General features: G+C 44.2%; 1 protein-coding gene across 2 annotated transcripts in view; it reads right to left on the reverse strand.

Moving 5' to 3' along the window:
- PPM1E (protein phosphatase, Mg2+/Mn2+ dependent 1E) overlaps nucleotides 1–20,347 on the reverse strand; it is an 86,209-nt gene that overhangs the window by 38,682 nt on the left and 27,180 nt on the right. The window contains exon 1 of one of the 2 annotated variants that reach the window (XM_042442491.1): nucleotides 19,499–19,552. The exons of the other annotated variant lie outside the window; for it this stretch is intronic. The gene's annotated coding sequence lies outside the window, so the exon portion shown is untranslated. Of the gene's footprint in view, nucleotides 1–19,498; nucleotides 19,553–20,347 lie in introns of those variants that run through there. 2 annotated transcript variants of the gene reach the window in all.

Here is a 20,347-nt window from a genome sequence, read left to right on the forward strand (position 1 = left end):
TTGGATGTGTTGGTAGATCAACCTTTTGGCAATGGAAGGGATAACCGCTATCAGTATGTATGCTGCATTTCTCATTGAGGTACAGAGTTCCTTCTTGGATGTATTGGTAGATCAACCTTTTGGTAATGGAAGAATAACCGCTATCAGTATGTACGCTGCATTTCTCATTGACGTATGGAGATCCTTTTCGGATGAATTGGTTACTTAACTTCTATACAATATAGACAAGAGAGAGGAGCAATGGTTGCCAATCTTGGGTTGCTGGATATTTTTCAGCTTCACTCCCACATTTTCTGATCGCTGGTCATGTTGACTTGAGGCATCTGAGAAACAAAATCCAACACCTGGGACCAAAGTTTGCGAAATATTGCACTAGATAGCAAAGTGTAACCAAGAAATAGCTATTTCTATGCGTTCAAAGCAAAACTAGCCATTCGATAAGGGACACTATAAAACATGGGAGTAAAATCTGCAGAAACTCATTACCAATCAAATACACGAAAAATACCAATTCGTTCGATTTGATCTTTGCTTACAGGCAGAACTCTGGATCTGGACAGCTCTATAAAGAACCTATGTTCCTTTCAATGAGAGGCATAGAGTGTTTTTTATCTTTAGTTCTTACTGATTCCCCCCCCCAGTTGCTATAACAACGTGCAAAAAAAAGAGAGGCTTTTATTGCCAAGGACAGCTCCAGCTATTTTTACATGCAACAGCTGGATTTGTACGCCTGAATTTCACTCCTAAGATGACAAAAGTGGTTTATTTTTCCCCCCTCCCTTCTTCCAATATTACAGAAATGTCAGCAGCTGCTGCTCTTGGAGTGAGATAAATCACTTACATGCTCTGTGTCAATGCAGGGCCTGGTGGTCTCAGCCTGCGAGAAGAGAAAATGCAGCCTTGTTGCCGTTACACCAACATAATGTGTAAAATATTTTGATGTTGCTTTCCCAGCTAATTATAACCATCAAAGGAAACTGACAACTAGGGTAATATTATGGCAACATTATTAGTTGTTGTTTCTAGTTACGGATAAATGCACTAAAAGGGACAATGATCTAACTTATCCTCTACTCCCCAATATCACTTGATGGCTTTTTCCGTCCTTAAACCTGATGATAAGCTTGTCTTAGGATTGCTGTATGTCAGAAATGGCTTGAAGGCACACAACAAGAGATGCTGGAGTAGCTAAGAAGAACGTAGCACCTCCGAGTCCAAACAGAACGCTCTTTGACTCCATCGCCATTAACTATGGTACAAGTTGCTAACCAGTTGGTTATGCTTCAAGTGTCAGTTCAGAAACATCTGGAGCGCTACTTGTCGTTGCTGTTGATGTGGCATTTTCTTGGCAGGATTTGTTCAGAGCAAGTTTGCCACTGCCTTCCTCTGAGGCTGAGCGTGTGTGACTTGCCCCGAGTCACCAGTCGGTTTCATGGCTGAATGGGGAATCGAACCTTGGTCTCCAGAGTCATAGACCGATGCTCAAACCACGACAGGCAAACTTATTTAGATTCATGCCTATGAGGTGCCTTGGATCTCATCCTGGAAGAGAGGTGGGCTATAAATTCAATAAACAGACAAACTTAATGATGGGGGAAGAAACTCACATAGGCCTGTTACAGACTGCCAAAATAAAGCTGCTTGGGGTCTCTTTGGAGGTATGCTATTTAAACGATGCATGCACCCTAAGAATCCGGAAGCTGCACTGCAGTGCTTAGGAATGGAGTGTGGCTTTGGCGCGACCGCTGGACTGTTAGGACCCATGCATCATTTAAATAGCATACCTCCAAAGAGACCCGAAGCAGCTTTATTTTGGCAGTCTGTAACAGGCCATAGTTCAAGCCCAGCCTCACACTGGGCCATGATGCTCTCTCATGCTCTGTTGTGGATACTGAGAAGGAGAGGATGCTTTGACCCATGGACCAGTGGCCTATTGCCTCCAGAGTTTTGCAGCTGTAGCAGTAGGTAACCACTTACCGTGTGGTTAGGTAGTTGGGAACTATAACTAGGACAGTATATATATACCCCACTCACTTCCATGCCAGCCTTCTCTGAGGATGCCAGCCACAGATGCTGGCGAAATGTCAGGAATAAACTCTTCCAGAACACGGCCTCATAGCCCGAAAAACACACAAAAGAACCAAGGATGCCGGCTGTGAAAGCCTTCGACTCCACATAATGTTCCAAGGTCCAGGCGCAAGATAAATTTCATACTGCATTAAAGGAGACTGGGATGAAGAAACAAGAGTGGTGCCATCACTCAAGGCTGACACAATGAATTACTATTTTCCATTTATACATAAGACATAAGAAGATATACTTGGCAACCGTATTCTTTTCTTTTTTTTAAATTCTGGTACTTGCTGTAAGTAGACACCATGACAATAACTGTGACTCCCACCCACACACTTTCTAAAATAGGAGGAAAATGCTTTTAGTTTCGTCTGCCGATCAATAATTCTTTATGTGGCACAGAAGGCATGCAAGGTCTTTACCAAAGGGCACTTCACTTTGGACTCAATGGATCTCTCAAACCAAGAGGGCAAAGGAAGGAAACTACATTTTCAGTGATCAAACCTGGCATTTGAAAAGCAAGTACCAACATCGCTGGACACAACTCCTCCAGAAGAACTCCTTTTTGATGTGAAATCTACTGTATCATATAAACGCATGAAGGGAAGAAAGCTAGTTACAGAGCAGTGATTCCCTAAATGTGGTCCTCCAAGTCTTTTGGACTTCAACTCCCAGATGCCACAACCAGCTTGGTCAAAAGTCAGGAATTCTGGGAGCTGAAGTCCAAAACATCTGTTATAGAGGCCTAGTTACGTTGTAGGTACGGTCCATTAGTGTCTTTTCAACCACAACGAAGAGTCACTACTACAGACATACACATGCAACCTTTGAAATTATACTTTGGGGGCAATGGAATATAACTAATTACTTTTTGGAAATTAAGGAAGTAAAGAAAGTCTGTTCCCAGGCACCATTTTAACCGCCACAGTTCTGCATCCATTTAGTGCATTCTTTGCACCTACACCTTAAAAGATGTAATAAAACCCCATCCTTGCCAAGATACTGTTCATTTAAGAGTAACTGTAATGAAACTTTTCCAGTGTTGATAATGATAAAATAGTCAGGGAAAGGGGATGTGTAAGAAATAGAGAAAATACTTCTGGATTCTAAAGAAATGCAAAACGAAATACAAATCGTACTGCTAACAGTGGAGCGTGTTGTTGTGCGCCTCGAAGTCATTTTTGACTTATGGCGACCCTATCATAGGGTTTTCTCAGGAGGTTTCTTCAGAGGGGGATTTGCCATTGCCTTCCTCTGAGGCCGAGAGTGTGTGACTCGCCCAAGATCACCTAATGGGGGGAATCGAACTCAGATCTCTTGAGTCCATTCAAACCACTAAACCACACATATCTAACTGGATTGCAGAACTCATGATGTGGCCTTTTTGAAGTGTCATAAGTGCTTCCCAAACTTTGGTCCTCCAGATGTTTTGGACTTCAGCTCCCAGAACCCCTGACGCACACTAGGACTTCTGGGAGTTAGAGTCCCAAACAGCTGGAGGACCAAAGTTTGGGAACCACTGATCTAAAAGCTTGGCAAACTCTCCCACACACACACACACACACACACACACACATATATATATATGAAGCTGAGCAAATTGAAGAGTTTGGAATGACCTCTATTTTATCACTTCGGCACGCCTGTGCGAATGGGGAAAGACAAATCTCTTTAATTATTACTCAGCCTTGATTTTAGAGATAATAGGGGAATAATTACAAGCAGGTAAAGGATTGGCGTGACCTCCGCCGCATGTATTTAAAATCCTCCTCTGAGCAACACCCTTCGAAGGTGGGAGACGTTTGAAACCGCAAATGCTGCCGAAGGCTGGTTTCATGGGGAGGGTGCAACTCTGAACCGCAGGAGGGCGCATAGCGAGATCCATTAGCAATGCAAGCGCTATCGGTAGTGACTTCTATCAACAGGACTCAAGTGGGAGGCCTTTAGAAAGTATGAAATTCTTTAATTTTAAAGCATTGCCTGGCAAAACAATTCCCCCTGGCGTGGTTCATGGCGGAGGCTAACAGTGAAAAGCAGCATTTGCTACAATCCAGGCTGTGCAAGTTGGAAAATGATATGGGAGTCTTATGATGCCAAGTTCTTATTAAACTCTTATCACATTCAGTTTCTTCCTCTCTGTCTAGAATACCCCCAAACTTGCCAGTGGTTCCCAACCGTGGGTCCTCCAGATGTTTTCGACGTCAGCTCCCATCATTCCTGACTCTTGGCCAAGTTGGCTAGGGCTTCTGAGATCTGTAGTCCAGAAACAAATGGAAGGCCAAAGGTTGGGAATCGCCACACTGTTTTGTGCATGTGTTGGGGTGGGAGAGACATTAGAGATAATGCTTCATGAATTCAAAAGTGGGATACAGTCCATGAAAGTTCATACTGTAATAAGTCTTTTAGGTGCTATAAGACTTGTATGGTGTTTTGCATGGAACGACAAATATGGCTACTCCTTTTGGGAGCCCCAAAGGTTCTGTTCTTGCTTCTGCAGTGTATTTTAGACCAAAGACTTTTTAAAATTCAGTTGACAAAACTAAGGATTTGAAAACACCAGAAGCCTGCTTGGCTCTGTCAGAATACTTCCACATAAAATGTGGGATACAAAGAAGAGTAGTCCATCAGAACGTGCTTCAATTCGGTTCTTCGTTTGATTCCAAATAGCAAGCAGGACGACATTGTCCTGCAAGAAGGGTCCTGATTTAAACTCACAACACTCACAGAAACAATGGTACTCCCAAGTCGAGGAAAGGATGCATTTTGTTATCTACAACAAATGAAGATTAACAATGTGACATGATGGAGTCCTCCTTTCAAACGGCATTCCTTTGGCCTTTTAACTGCAAAGGCCCATGGTGGCTCCGAGATGAGATAAACAGCTGCATTCGGCTATCAAAGGATTGCAAGACGAATGAAACAAAAGCAGCCACATTTCCAAGAAAGGGGATGCTGCACTTTTGGATGTGTCAGGCTTTTCAATCCAAAGGCAAACCAGCACTGCACTGTCTGATGTTCACTCCGAAGCGGAGATGAAACTAACAATTAATTCACTTACTGCACAGCTAGGGCCTACAATTACGCCGACTGAGGCGGTTGCCTCAAGCAGCATTTTGTGGAAAAAATGGATCACGCATGGGCCTGAATGATGTGGGAGGTTGTGGGCTGCGCCTAAAGGTCTCAAGGACCACATGTGGGTTGTGCTTACCCCACTCCTGGCCCAAATCCAATTGCTAGCCACTGAACAAAGTGGATTTCCTTATGTATTGACCCACCAGTCGCAATTGATGGATTGGGTTTACTCATATTAAGACTAAATAACAGGATGCTAGCCAGACTGTCCTGCCCTGTCTCTCTCCTCTTAAGGTATCCTACTGACTTCAGGTGCAACAGACCATCCTCTCTTTCTCATGAGTGCTGATAAACTGCCAGCCCAGGTGGCCTTTTTAGAGGAAAAGACAGAAGGAAGCCATCTTGTCCATTGAGTCAGTTACATCGTCTTCCAAACCAGAAGCCTCCATCCTATTGGTTTATCATCATAATCCAAACCACAAGAGCTCCCCCCCCCTCTCTATATATATATGTTGGTTTTTCAGGCTCTGTGGCTATGTTCTAGAAGAGTTTATTCCTGACATTTCGCCAGCATCTGTGGCTGGCATCTTCATTACATATTGTCTGCCAGATCAGGAACCATGGACATTAATCAAATCCCATGGACTATACTACTACTAAGTATTCACCTGGACTATATTATTCCTACTCACTCTTCCTCTTACGGATGCAGCATTCCTATTTAGATCCAAAGCCTTGGGAAACAGCTCTCTCTTTTACGAATGGTCTAATGCGTCCACTGTAAACAGGCTCTTCAGCGGAAGCCCCCTTAACAATGAGGGATGACTTAAGAGTTTTTCTTAGGCTCTCCACCAAAGAATCCCAGCTCCCAGCCAAGTATCCAGGCAGCGCATGGTGGCTCGATCCCATGGGCTCTTTTCTCTGCTAATTCAACACCGCTCTCTCTCTTAGAGGGATCTCTCTCGTCTTGCAATAACCATGTTCCCTTTTCTGTAAGTCGCTGCACTGGTTCCCTGTAGCTTTCTGTACCTGCTTCGGTCTTCTAGTCCTTACACTGGAGGGTCTTCCTTTCCTCGTCTTCTCCGTTTCTTTGCCCTATCAGTTACAGAAATCTATCCTTGTTTTCACTTACAAACATTCCCTCTGCCTGAATTGTTTTAAAAATTGTTTAAAAGAATACAGTGCTTATTTGGTGCTGCAAAACTCTTGAGAAACAAATCACAACAAATGTCTATAATGAAACAGTAGAACCATAGAGTTGGAAGAGACCTCAAAGGTCATCCAATCCCTTAGGAAAAACTCCCATGAATCTTCCAACCATTTCCAGGGATTTTGGCCCAATGGCCTATGAGGCCCTCTTCCAACTTGATGCCTCCAACTCTATAACTCTTAGCTCCTCAACCTTTCAAAAGGCTCACTTGCATGAGTTAAATCTCTACCCGTGAGTGCCTTCCACTTCTCTGACTCTTAAGCCACAACAGTTGGATCCACATTCTCTACAAATGCCTAGAGGAGTGTTTCCTCTAGTATTCTCCAACACAACTCTATGGACAATTTCCAGCAGAGTTGCGCTGGAGGACCTAGAAATTCCTAGAGAGAGCATAGTAATCAAATCTGTAGAAGTCGAAGCTGCAAATGTGGAGGGCTGACTGTACTATCTTTTCCTTCCTATCAATCCCTTTATGCAGCAGATGTCAGGGATAGGAGGTCTACTTTCCTCACCCCTCTCACTTTTCAAGTAGAGAGTGGTGTGTGAACAGAGTAAACCAGCCTGATGCTTGCAAGACAAGGCAGAACTGAATGGAGTAAACCAGCCTGATGCTTGCAAGACAAGGCAGGACTGAATGGAGTAAACCAGCCTGATGCTTGCAAGACAAAGCAGGACTGTGGACCATGTCCTACCGCCGTTGTCAAAGCAATGTTCAGATGCCAGTTCAGTCAGTGCCTGGCTCCAGAACGGAGGAGGCTGTGCTGAAATGAAACAGGTGTTTCCCATTGCCAGAGCAATGCTGGAGGCATTTTCCGAGGCAATGCACACCTTCACTCAAGAAACCTCCACAGACCATTGAAAAACTTTCAGCATGACCCTCGTCCAAGGTCTTGCCTGGATCTAGCATCCCACAGCATCCAATGGGCTGACAGGCAGAAGAAGAACACCGAGCTTCACATCCGCTGCTCCAGTTTGAAACCTTTTCAGCACCAAAGACAAAAGACAAGAAAGCCAAAATGAGGTTTACTAAAAGCAACTTCGCAGTGTTGTTGTTGTTGTTGTAGTTATGGAAACCCTGAAAGCAAAAGCAGGGAAAGAGGAGGGAGGGATGAACAAAGAAGCTGTTGAAACAGCAAGTGAGAAAGGGCTCTTGCTTCTCCCAATACTAATGTGTGTTTCGGAAAACAACACCATCCTTCCCTCTCCATCCTCCTCCATGAAAGGGTTTAATTGCTGTTACTCAACCCAACGGTTGGAAATAAGCCGCTTCCACCTACGGAAATGCTGGAAGGTTAGAGAGACAGAGCCTCCCGTTAAACAGAAATAAAAATCTGAATTGGAATTGCTTCTAAACGGTGGGTATTTTTCCCAGGCACTCTCTCCGTCTCTCTGCGGAAACTGCTATTACAAAGCATTAACTGCCTGATAGGATGGAGACAATCCTCTGGACTTCAACGTAGTTCTGTTAATGCACACAAACAACAAGAGACAATGTGGTATACTGGTTCGAACATTGGGCGACGGCTCTGGGAAGCCAGGATTCGAATCCTCGGCCTTGGGCAAGTCATACTCTCTTAGCCTCAAGGGATGGCAAAGGCAAGACCCCTAGGAACAAATATGGCCAAGAAAACCCCACGATAGGTTCACCGTAAGCAACAAAAAACTAGAGGTGCACTAAACACTAAACTTACTGTTGAAGCAAAAAACAAAATGTAGCGTAAAGTGCAATACTATGCTGTGTATAAATGATAGGAGTTGTAGATTAAAACATCCAGAGGGCCAAAGGTTCCCCAAACCTATATTAAAAGAGCTTACTGATAAGCCAAACAAAGCATTAATGTATTTTGGGCCCCTTCAGACTCATCCTCAAACCACAACCAACCTATCCGAGTGGCCCAACCTTCCATATTTCTCTTGGACAAACTATTTCTGCCGAAGTATTAAGGAATCTGCATTTTGTAAGTTGTCTTTCCCGCTCCCAACAGGACTGTTTTGCATATACATTTCCAAACATGAAATGGAATTAAAGCAAGAAAATAGAGTTAAGACAGAAGCTACTGAAGGATCAAGTCATTTCGAAACGACAGCCTCAATACAATTATGCCATACTGAACGCAGTCGCAATAAAATTACGCCTTCCTGATTCCTTATGCGGGCAGCATTGTAAGTTCATAATTTAAAATATATATGCATTAGCTGGTAACTTTCTGGCGAGACAAACTCCCACTCTTCCTAGAGAAGGTGATACAGCAGCAACCTGCAAAAGACTTACAAATTAAGTAAGCCATCATTTTAGCCAGTTCAATAGGACATTTCTTCAACTGAACAGAACCTCAACCAGAAAAGTTCATTTGTTCCATTTATATGCCACTTTTCTCCTGGAAACAAACCCAAGGCGGCTCACAAGTATACATTTGCCCTTATCCAACAACTGCACTTACATTTCAAATTCACATCTAACCCTAAAAAGAGTTAGGACCAACATTACCACGAGGCAGAGATATTCAGTGTCATGAAAGCACAGTAAATCGCTAGTTATTTCTTATTTCTATTGTATTTTTTTAATGCCAGGGATGGGGGAAAGGTGCTTACGGGAATTTCTGCTTCGTGTATAGCAGTTATTTGGCTTTGGGTGCTATGCGCCTCGACCTGGGAGTAGAAAGGAATGGCTAGCTAGCATTTGGAAGAACGAACCCACCTTCTTTAGGTGGCATATCCATGAGATAATAATGGCAGCCCCCCGGCTTTCTTCTGAACCCAATGCTTTGTTTAATGTGCTGGTCTATGACCGTAATAAAGATGACCTGAACTTTGTTTAAGGAATTGTGTCTGCTATATGGCCTCTCTTGAAACCCTGAAGCCTTCCTACCTCAGCTGCAGCGAAGGACGTATCTTACTGCCCGATTTTTCCAGTAGCGCTCCAGTCTCAGACCAGTTTCCTTCTCCTCGTAGGATGGGACACCATGTTGTCCTTTGCCTCAAGCATGAAAGCGCATTAGATTACCCTGACAGAAGATGTGCTTTGCTGCTTTGCTCTTGCAGCAGAATGTCTTGGTTGAACAGAGCCATCCTCAGCTTCAAAGTCCTATAGTTCAGGGGCTTTGCATTCAGACGTGACTACATTCAAACCCAAGTTAAAAGTCAGGGATGGAGAAGGCCTCGCTCCACCTGAAACCCTGGACAGGCTCTGTGCAGAGAATACAAAAGAGTGTGACCTACTTTAAGGCAACTTTTCTGTTACTCATCGCCAGGGCTTTCTACAATTGATCCAATAAGAAAGAACAAGTGCAACCGGCACAGAGGCAAGAACAGCGAAGAAAGGCCTCTCATGAATAGCAGTCCCAAGCGCAACAGAAAGGAGGAAAACATCTCTTTGTGCAATTCTCCTTACCCTTTCTCTCTCTTGCATATTAGAAAGCTTTCAAAGAAGTGGCTGTGTTAGTCTCTTGTGGCATAAATAGGAGGAAAGGGGGGGGAGAGAAATGTGGCAGCACCTTGAAGACTAACTGGTTCCTATATTTAGCATGAGTTCTCATGGATATAAACCACTTATTACCAAGCCGTATTAAGGCATCAGGTATAAAAGTTGTGGAAGTGTAACAATATGTAGTAGGATCCAGAAAGATACAACTCGTGTCCCTTGCCCTAAGTATTTAAAGGGCTGGACATGGGTCATGCAGGTCTTTACAGTGGTCAGTTTGTGTGAAAGCAATGAATCTGCTTACTGCATGTCAGTTTCCGTAGGTTTCAAACTCCTCCTTAACATATATTGTGTTAATATCTGTAGTGTGCCATGAAGCCATTGCCTTTGTTCATACCTCCGGTCGCCAGCATCTGTGGCTGGCATCTTCTGAAGATGCCAGCCACAGATGCTGGCGAAACATCTTCTAGAACATGAAACTCTTCTAGAACATGGCCACATAGCCTGAATAACCCACAAAAAATTATAGGAATCTTCTCAGAGAGAGAGAAAAACCGACTTTCGGTAAGCAGATTTATTGCTTTTACACATGAACACTAACCAAACCCTCTAAAGCTCCGGAAACCTGTCATCAGCCCACCCTGCGCCCTGAAATTTAGGGCAAGGGATATGATTTGCATCTTTCCCGATCCTATCACTTACGATCCCAATCTCAAAACTGTACAAATACGTTTTATACCCAATGCCTTAATACTATTCAGTGCTGCATACTGGCACATATTAGCAGTGACATTTGGGGTTGTATTTGCAATGCTAATGGATTATAATTAATGACGACTGTAATTTCTTAATAATATGTTGCAGTCATAGCTCTTTCACTTAACCTGAGATTGTTTTTCAATACACAAATACATGCACACCAGTACCAACGAAGCGCATCTTGTTATGAATGCTAGCATTCATGTTAAAACCAAAGGTTTAACTGTAAAATTAAATTCATGGATTCCGTTTTTGCATTTACTAAGCCTAAGCCTATCTACTTTATGATTTTAATCATCACTCCTATCGTGGTGTATGGGTAATTGTTTTCATTACATTTATAGTTCCAGGAGATGGGTCCTCATTACTTAAGATGTGTTTTGTACAACCGGTCAGCAGCCTGCCGCATCCTCACGTTTCAATGCGAAGTAACTAAAAGTAACTACAGTTGGCCCTCCCCATTTGCGGCTTTGACTTTTACGGCTTTGATTAATATGTCCTCTCTAGGTCCTCCAGGGCAACTTTGCCAGAAGTTGACCATAGGGTTGTGCCGGAGAACCTAAACATTCCTAGAATCAACATTTCTCTAGGCATTTGTAGGCGATTCTGTGATCAACCTCTGGCAGATGTTGGCCATAGAGTTGCACTGGAGGACCTGGAGATGCCTAGAGAGGTGGTCCCTCAGGTAAAAAAGACTAGTGTGGAGTCGAAGGCTTTCATGGCCGGCATCCATAGTTCTTTGTGGGCTTTTCTGGCTATGCGGCCATGTTATAGAAGAATTTATTCCCGACGTTTCGCCAGCATCTGTGGAAGGCATCTTCAGAGAGCGATGCTGGCGAAACGTCGGGAATAAACTCTTCTAGAACATAGCCACAGAGCCCAAAAGACCCACAAAAAACTGTAAAAACAGTGGGGGGGGGGTTGTATTTGTGGTTTTTCCACATTCATGGAGGTCCTTCGCCCCCGCGAATGTGGAGGGACCACTGAAATCTTGTTATTTCTGAATAATGACAAAGTAAACAGCTATTAAATAAATCGGTCAACCACACCAGCTCCTAACATCTTTTGCACTCACGAACCGAAAAGTAACTTTCGGAGCCCTGGCTGCTTTCCGAACCAAATCCCTCTCTTTAGGGCCGCTTTCCATTTGCAGAGCTGGGGGAGAAAAAGACAGCCATAGCTAAAAAGGATGAACGTATGAGCGAACAAGGCTTGGTTGCTGTTTGCCTTACACCTGCAGCCTCCACCCGACGCTCCGGAAGAAGAGGACAGACGAAACGTTCTTGAATCTGCGTTTGAAGGGCTTTGTGTTTGCGCCTCTGAAACGATGAGCCATGTTTCGAGAGGTAGCACGCATTGTTGCTATGGTAATTACTATTTTTCATGCGCAGCGTTCATGCGATTTCAAGTTACCCAGAGAGCAATTATACCAATTAGAACGCATGGAGAATTGAATGTTTTTGTTTTCATTTTATTTTTGATGTTCTGCTTTTATTTTAAAACTCAATGTGCCAGGGTCATAGGACAAAAAGTCCAGAGACTGGCGCTTCTTTACTGGGCTGCCACCAAAAAACCAGGAAAGCAAAAAGAAACTACAAAAGGATTCTCCTTGCTTCGGGGTCATTTTCATGTCTGGTGTTCAAATGCGATGCTGTTTATTTCTCTCTCATCCTCATCTATTTCTATCTCACACCCTTGGTTACGAGAATAGCCGACGCTATAAGAAAATAAAAACGTTCAAATACAGCGTGTCAGCAAAACGGATGCTCCGGGAATGTACCAAAGCACTAAAATTACTATCTAAATGCTCTGTAAGTGCTTGGCTGTTGCTGTTGTTTGTCAGTAGTACATTCCCATATTTGTTTCTTAAGACGTAAGGCCCGCTCAATTCAGTGTTAACCAGCCCTAAGTTAGTCTGTGTAGGATTGCAGCTTAAAATGGCATTGGGCAGGGGTTCTTAAGTTTAAGAATTATGATATCAATGTTTATGAACTGGCCCCGAAATACTAAAAAACCCGTAACGCACTAGGTCAGTATATCATGAAAATTCCCATTAATTCAGAATGCAGTCAGTAAGATATTCTATACCTCCTTGTTACTAAGGATGCCTTTCAATGAAGAAGAGATGCCTTACAATGCGATAAGAAGGTATAACATATTTGGTCAAAGGAATAATGCTTAATCTAGGAGAAAGATTATGCAACAAACAATGTATTTTGTGTTCGGAGCACCTCGCTTTGTCTAGAAGCCCTCTTGACACATTCAGCCTAAGATACCTGGCATGGCATCAACAATCCCAGCCTAAGAAGGATCACAGACAGCATCATGCATTAATGGCTTAATGACATTTCACCCCACAGGACTACATGCTGAGTCTTTCCAAACCAATGTGTAACATGAATTCTTGTGCAATGTAAGGTGGCAGTCCTAGACCCTACATCGAAAAAGCACGTATTAGAAATAGCGTATCTCCGGTTAGACTTTGGTAGTCTTTGCATTTCACCAGCCGTGGCAAAAAGAATATTAATGAGAGCTAAAAGCCTTCATCGATTAGCCAGCGCAATGAATCAAATCAATTAGTTACAGGCAGATTAAAATGGGGAGTTCTCATTATGTCTTATTAAGAACTACCTTCTTGCTAACAGACTGTGCATTGGAAACCAGGGAGGAGCACTATATTCTTGTAGCCAGCAGGTGCCAACCACACTTGGCACAGGACTGATAATACAGAGGTACTTATTGGGCTATCCTTTTTGACTTGTCTACTACTTGGTTGTATAGGGTTTTTTGTCATAGAGTTTTCAACTTCTTGCTCTTTATCCATGGAGCCTAGAATCAGGTCTGGTTCACACATGCTCACACACACACAGAAAGAGAGAGCATTTATTATCTCCATGTACACAGCCATGTGAAGAAGATGGGCCCTTTCACACTGTACAATTAAAGCACTAGGATTCTTCTTTAAAACGCCAGGGCTGCATCTTATGAAATCTTAAGATCTGTAGTTTGTTGAGGATTGAGCCATAACACCTTCAGTGGAATCATAGTGCTATGACTGTATGTATAGCATGAAACTTACTTATTTCATTTGTATGCCACCTTTCTCTTTGGAGGGACCCAAGGTACCTCACCTTGAAAGGTCCCCAGGTCACTTAAATTCTGAAGTGTATATGCTCACTTTGATGGTCCATATAGCAGAAACATCCCCAAAAGAGTCCCAAATGCATGTGGCTGTCTGGATCCCTGCCACCAAACCAATTTGAGCTCTATTCTTCTCCATAACCAGCTTGTGCCAATGGGTCTTAATTGCCACTGGAGACCAAGCCAATACATTATGTTGTAACAGGTACAGCCCAGAAATCATATAGGAATATATATGCGCACCCACACGCACCCACACGCACACTGGTTCCTCTGCATTCGTTGAGGTTAGGGCTGAAGGACCCCAGTGAATGTGGGAAAGCTGCAAATAAAAAAAAACACCATTATTTTTACCTAAGAGAACACCTCTCTGGGAATCTCTAAGTCCTCCGTCGCAACCCTATGGTCAACATCTGCCAGAGGTTGTTCATGGGCGCGTTACAGACCGCCCCTTTGGGGTGGCCTGTAGGCGCACCTTTCCCCGGTGTATCGGGGCCTCAGCGGCCAGAACGGCAGCCACTGAGGCCCCGATCTGCCGCTTTCTGGGCCGCGGTGAAGCGGCAAAAGGCCACTTCCCCGCAGCCTGGAAAGGGGTTTCCTTGGGGCTTCAAGCCCCAAGGACACCCCGCGGCAGCGGGGAGGAGGAAAAAGGGGCCGCTTGGTCCCTTTCTCCCTTGCGTAGCTGGGTGCAGCCGTCTGAAGGCTGCGCCCAGCGACGCAAACCAGGAAGGAGCTCCGTTTTGGAGCTCCTTCCTGCTCCGTGGAAAGGGCGCGTTAAGCGCCCTCGCGCGGAGTGATGGCGGCGGCCGTGTGGAACGGCCGCTGCCATTTCGTGCGTGCGGAGCACGTACTAGGGTTAGGGGGGTGCAGAAGCACCGCCCCTTCCTAACCCTAGTAAGCGCTCTGCGCGTACTTTAATGGTGGTCTGTAACCCGCCTTTGGACCTACAAATGCCTAGAGAAGTGTTTTCTGTAGGACCTTCTCGGTTCTCTATGGTCAACTTCTGGCAGAGTTGCACTGGAGAATCTAGAGATCCCTAAAGAGGACATATTAGTCGAAACCGCAAATAGTCAAAGCCGCAAATGCGAAGGACCAACTGTATGCGCTCCCCACCATATATCCTATATCTAGGATGATGTATCTATGATTAAACTAAAAGAAACAGGGAAGAATAAGACCCAGTGCTTCAATCCTGCAAGTCCTCATTCCATTATAACATTGTTCTCTCATGTTCCGCTGTGTCCCAACTGTGAATCTCAGTCTTTTCTTGCATCCTTCCCCACTTCATCTGCATCCTTTTGTGAAGTTTTGTCTACCTATCCACCTATTTAAGCACAAGAGCTCTGTTCTTTATTCAAGACGGCAACTGTAATCGCTACCTCTTCTTCTCCCCCTCTGGATAATAAATTTCCAGCCGAGGCGTCTCTGAAGCATCATGACCTAACCTTTGTAAAAAGAAATCTACCTGCGCCAGTAAAGAAAAAGAGCAGATCCACCCGTGTCACAGCGCCATCTCTTCCCTAACGCTATCTGCTGGTTAAGGAAAAGGCCTCGTTTTTGCTCATCTTAGGCATGATTTACGGAGAGTTTATGAAGATTGCATTGCAATCAGACATAATGAGCGGTAAGGCCTGGTCAAGGCTGTTTGGACTCGAGTTTCCACGCAACGGTCAGAATATAATTGCACAGGGGCCATGCTAATCTTCTCAGTTTGGTCAAAAACAACCGTCATGGAATACTTTACAGCAGGAACGGGGGAAAGATGTACACGGTCTTCGGTTCCTTCTACAGCTCCCCCAGTCCTTGGGTTTCTCCAACTTTTCGGGCAAAAAGGTTCATCGCTAGACCTGGAAACTTTCTTCTAAATGATAGAGTTGGAAGAGACCACAAAAGTCATCCAATCCAACCCCCTGCCATGCAGGAAATCTCAATCATAATCATTCTCCCTGTGGGTGAAAAAACGTGGAAGTTGTAACTGGAAATCCTTTGCATACGCTCTCTGGGATTTGGATACTCGCTTGCCACCATCCCAAATCAAGAAGATCAAGCCCTCTCTTTGCTCAAGGTGAGGGAGGATGCTCTACAGACATCCTCCGCTGTTTCTGCTCAAATGAATCCCACACTGTGCAGTATTTGGACGCCTCGAGTCCAGTAATTCATGCAGAAGCGTCAAGCAATAGTGATTTTCGGGAGCTGTCGCCCCTTCGGATCGTGGATGGGGACCGGCACGTTTGAATGCTTCCCCGCAAAAAGGAAAAAATCCCTGCAAGTTGGAATCTAGCAGCAGAAGCAGCAGTATTGCATCATGGCACAAAACCATCCAGATTAATTCAGCTGCCAGCCCCAATTAGAGGAGACCTATTGAACGAATGGGGCTTACGCTAATGCCGTTTCACCAGGCCCCATTCATTTCCATTGGTTTAGCCTAATTGGGAGCAGTAATTGGACTTAGCTCCTCGTTCCTTATTACCCTTCTTTAATCCAAGGAAACAATCTACAGTGTGATGAAGTAGAACAGCAAATGTTGCTGGCGGATGGCAACATAAAGAAGAGAGATGCGGCTCAGCAATAAAACATAAGTGACAGTTGGTACGTTCCCCCAAGAAGCAGCTCCCAGATCTTTTGGACCGCAAATACCAGCACCTGGATTATGGGGTTTGCAGTCCAAGGCAACTGGAAACGGCCAAGTTGAGGGGAAACATTCTAATAGATAAAGAGCCAATATAAAGGGACAAACAACCAATTGTGCTCGAAGGTCGACACTAACTAATAACCCAATCCTTGACTTATACATTATTAATTTAATACCGAAATCTATACATAATGTAAACAGAGTTAGGTTTTGCAACCCTCTTAACTAAAACCTTAGCAAATTAATCTTTTTTTGTGGCAATCTTTCAAGTGCTGCTGTAACACAGGAGCTCTGTGACATTCAAATGATGAATGTTGCTAAATGCAAAAGGATGCTTTGGCTGCATTCCAGTTGGACTGCAGCTTCCATCAGCCCTCGCCAGCACAGCTAATGGCGAGAGATGATGGGAATGCCACTGTGTAAAATTATTTAGAGGGCCACACATATTTTTGCTTTCGAGTTCTACATCCTAGTTGGCCCTTCAACTACGGCACACAGAAATTTTAGTTCTAGCAGCTAGCTGGGAAAGTCTCGGATATACCTTGGCGAAAGTAATAGAATAGAAATAAAATAAAATGAAGCCACTGGCAATACAGGGAGGCAGAACTTGTCTCACAACGACACCAAGATACTTCTTGGGTTGGGATCCCGCAACAGGTCATGGAATGGAGCAGAGATTGCAATGTCTGAATTGGGTCATTTTTGGCTTGGTAACAGCAACATGGATTATCCCATTCACTTCAAACGAGGCACGCAACATTTTGAACGCTTCATATTTGTTCTGCTGACTCTGGATAAGTGCCCCAAAGTCCTATCCCAAAGGCGGGCAACTGTTCCCCTTCAGATGTTTTTAACTAACAAATCCCATCAATCCTAGCCAGAATAGCTATTGGGGATGGTCCTTGGGAACCGCATTCAAAAAATGCCTGCAAAGCCGTAGTCACTTATCCATCCTGAGGGGTTGTATATTTAAAGTTGGCCCTCCACATTTGCGGCTTGGATTCGTATGCTCTCTCTAGGGATCTCTTCGGTCCTCCAGGGCAATTCTGCTGGAGGTTGACCACAGAGCTATGCTGGAGAACCTAGAGGTTCCTAGACAAAAAACACTTCTCAGGGTATTTGTAGGTCCTCCAACATGATTCTAGGGACAACCTCTGAGGCACCGGAGGACCTGGAGATTCCTAGAGAGGTGTTCTCTTAGGTAAAAAGAATGGGGTTTTTTAAATTTGTGTTTTGTCCCCACATTCGTGGGGGTCCTTCACCCCCAACAAATGTGGAGGGACCAATTGACATCCCATTCATTGTTCTTCCCTTCCATCCAGCAGCTGACTCAAAAGGAGTGGACTTATTTTGCCTCCATGGAGCAGCAACAAGAGATCCCCGTCTAGTTGCTGACTAGAAACAACGTTTGACTGTCAAGGCCGGCCAAGACTTGGGGGGTGCCTGGGTAGGATGTTTTTAAGACAGGCTGCTTTTTTTCTCTCATCTTTCCGAGAAAACGGTCCTTTCTTCGCGCGGTGGTGGCACTTTTGCCTGCGTGTCATCAGACAGCACCATCTGTCTCTGGCAGGCCTTCTGAAAGCAGACGCCATTCTGCCAGAGAACAATTATTCTTCTCCCTGCTTGGCTGTGAGCACAACGTGAAGCTCACCGGTTTATGCAAACCGGTGCGTCTTCCTTCACTTGGAAAAACAGCACCTAGCATTCTCACAGGAAGAGAGGGGCCAAGGTGGGAAATCATCCCAGCTTCCTAACGGAAATGCAACGTTCTTTGAGGGTTACGGAGATACGTTTTTGAAGGTATTTGTTGTGAGTTGGAGTTCGAGGATACATACATGCTCTGTACCCGGTGTGGGTTGGTTTGTAGGGCACAGAGCAGTAGCGTAAGTGGTACAAAATGGGCCAGCAAGTGGAGCTATAAATCACATGTACATCCTACCTGAAAAGTAGGATGATCTCAAGGAGTATCCCATTTTATATCCATAATACAATGGACCCTCCACATTCACTGGGATTAGAGGTGAAGGACCCCTGTGAATGTGGGAAAACCGCCTCTAGGAATCTCCAGGTCCTCCAGTGCAACCCTACGACCAACATCTGCCAGAGTTGACCCCAGGATCACGCTGGAAGACATACAAATGCCTAGAGAAGTGTTTTCTTGAGGAACGTCTCGGTTCTCCAGCACAACTCTATGGTCAACGTCTGTCAGAGTTGCGCCAGAGGACCAAGAGATTCCTAGAAAGAACGTACGACTCAAAACCGCAATTAATCCAATCTGCAAAAGTCAAAGCCACAAATGGAGAGGGCCAGCTGTAGTCAAGAGAAATAAAGAGGCATGATAAACATTTTGCTCTGATTTTAACCCCACTGATGCCACCTATATCTATACAAGACTGCGTACAGTGCTAGAATATATGCATAGAGGAGGAGGAAGACCAATGCCAGTAATAACTAACCAAACATCAAATACCATCTCCTAAATCAGAGATATACATCAAGGGCCACATTCATTGAGCATAATCTTTTGGAGACTTCATGCTGCTGTGGCTGGGCTGAGTCCATAAATGGATGAAACCAAATATAATAGTAGGCGAGTCAATACTTCTTTCATCCTCATCACCTCTTTCTCTATGTCATCCCTTTCTTCCTCTCCATCATCCCAACTCACCTGCCTCTTCTTCCACATTTAGCGAGAGCTAAGGAAAATAAAATACTGTAAAATGTAGGTATAGTTGTATCTAAGGGAGTGAGCAGCATCTTCACACTAAAACCTTGAATCTATCCCTTACTACGTAGTTTATGAAAGGCAATCTTAGGGAATCTCCACTTCCTCGACAGTACAATAGTTCTCACTATGTAGAGAGATCGTGTAGCACCTTTGAGACTCACTGAAAGAAAGAAGTTGGCATCATGGGCTTTCCTAGACTTCAGTCTTACTTCTCCTCAGATGCTTTATCTTTGAACAGTTCTCACTGTTTAAATTAGAAGATACATCGCATTAACGCCACAGTTGAGACACTGAGAATATACATGTCCTTCTTAGAAGCTCCTGGAACAGAGTTGGACCTCTCTGTGCAAAAATGAAGAAAACAGCGAGGATACTCAGAACAATCATCAGGTTTTGCATTTGGGCCCAGGAATAAAAAGGCAAAGAGGGAAAAAGGAGGAGAGAGAGCAACAACTAAATCACCTGAAATGTGAGACTTCTGCCCTGGATTTCCACTTCAGAAGCCAACGGAGTGTGCATCTCCCAAGATGAAAAGTGAAATAGTAATGATGCCGTTTCCCCCACTAACCCTAGCTACAGACTTTTTCAATATAAAACCTAATTAGATTGGTGAATAACATACTAGCTGCGACCGCAGTCTGGACATCGCAAAGCTTGCTCTATTTTGGGCCGCAGCGATCCTTGTCAACTTCGTTTTCCTCCCTCCTGGTTATCCTCAAGAGTGTTAATTGGGGCTCTTGGCATGGCCTGGATCGAATTAACGGAAAACAGTCCCCGGTCTGGATAATTTAATTTGTTACAAAAAAAGAAAACGGAGGAGGAGAAAAGAAGATGCCGTTACTACAAAGGCATTTCCAAGGGCCAACTATTTTGCAAGTGTATATAGGAAATGGGAACTGAGAGGACACCTTCCAACTATCCTAGGAACACTTCCCATCCATAAAACGCTTGCTTCCGCTTCCATTTATAATGGTCCTTGTACACAAAGACGACGCATCAAAAGGGGCTACTGTGCTGTTCTCTTCTGCCCTCGGATGGTTAATTCTTTCAATAAAAACCATTCAGCTACATAAACTGGTTACAAAGCCACATACGGCACTGGAAGAAAACAACCCCAGGCATACTAAACACATTCTAGTTGCTCTGAGTCACAGGTAAAATGGTTCCCATCACGTTTGGCCATTCTGGACTCAAGATTTCTCTCCAGCTCCTGCATAAAAATAGAGTCTTGAGAATATACTCGCTAAAAACGAAGGCATGCTTTACAATTCCCGAGGCCATATTGTGGCGAGACTTTTATGAGGCCACACA

The sequence above is a fragment of the Sceloporus undulatus genome, chromosome 11 (genome assembly GCF_019175285.1).
Source record: "Sceloporus undulatus isolate JIND9_A2432 ecotype Alabama chromosome 11, SceUnd_v1.1, whole genome shotgun sequence".
In the NCBI taxonomy this organism is placed as follows: Eukaryota; Metazoa; Chordata; class Lepidosauria; order Squamata; family Phrynosomatidae; genus Sceloporus; species Sceloporus undulatus.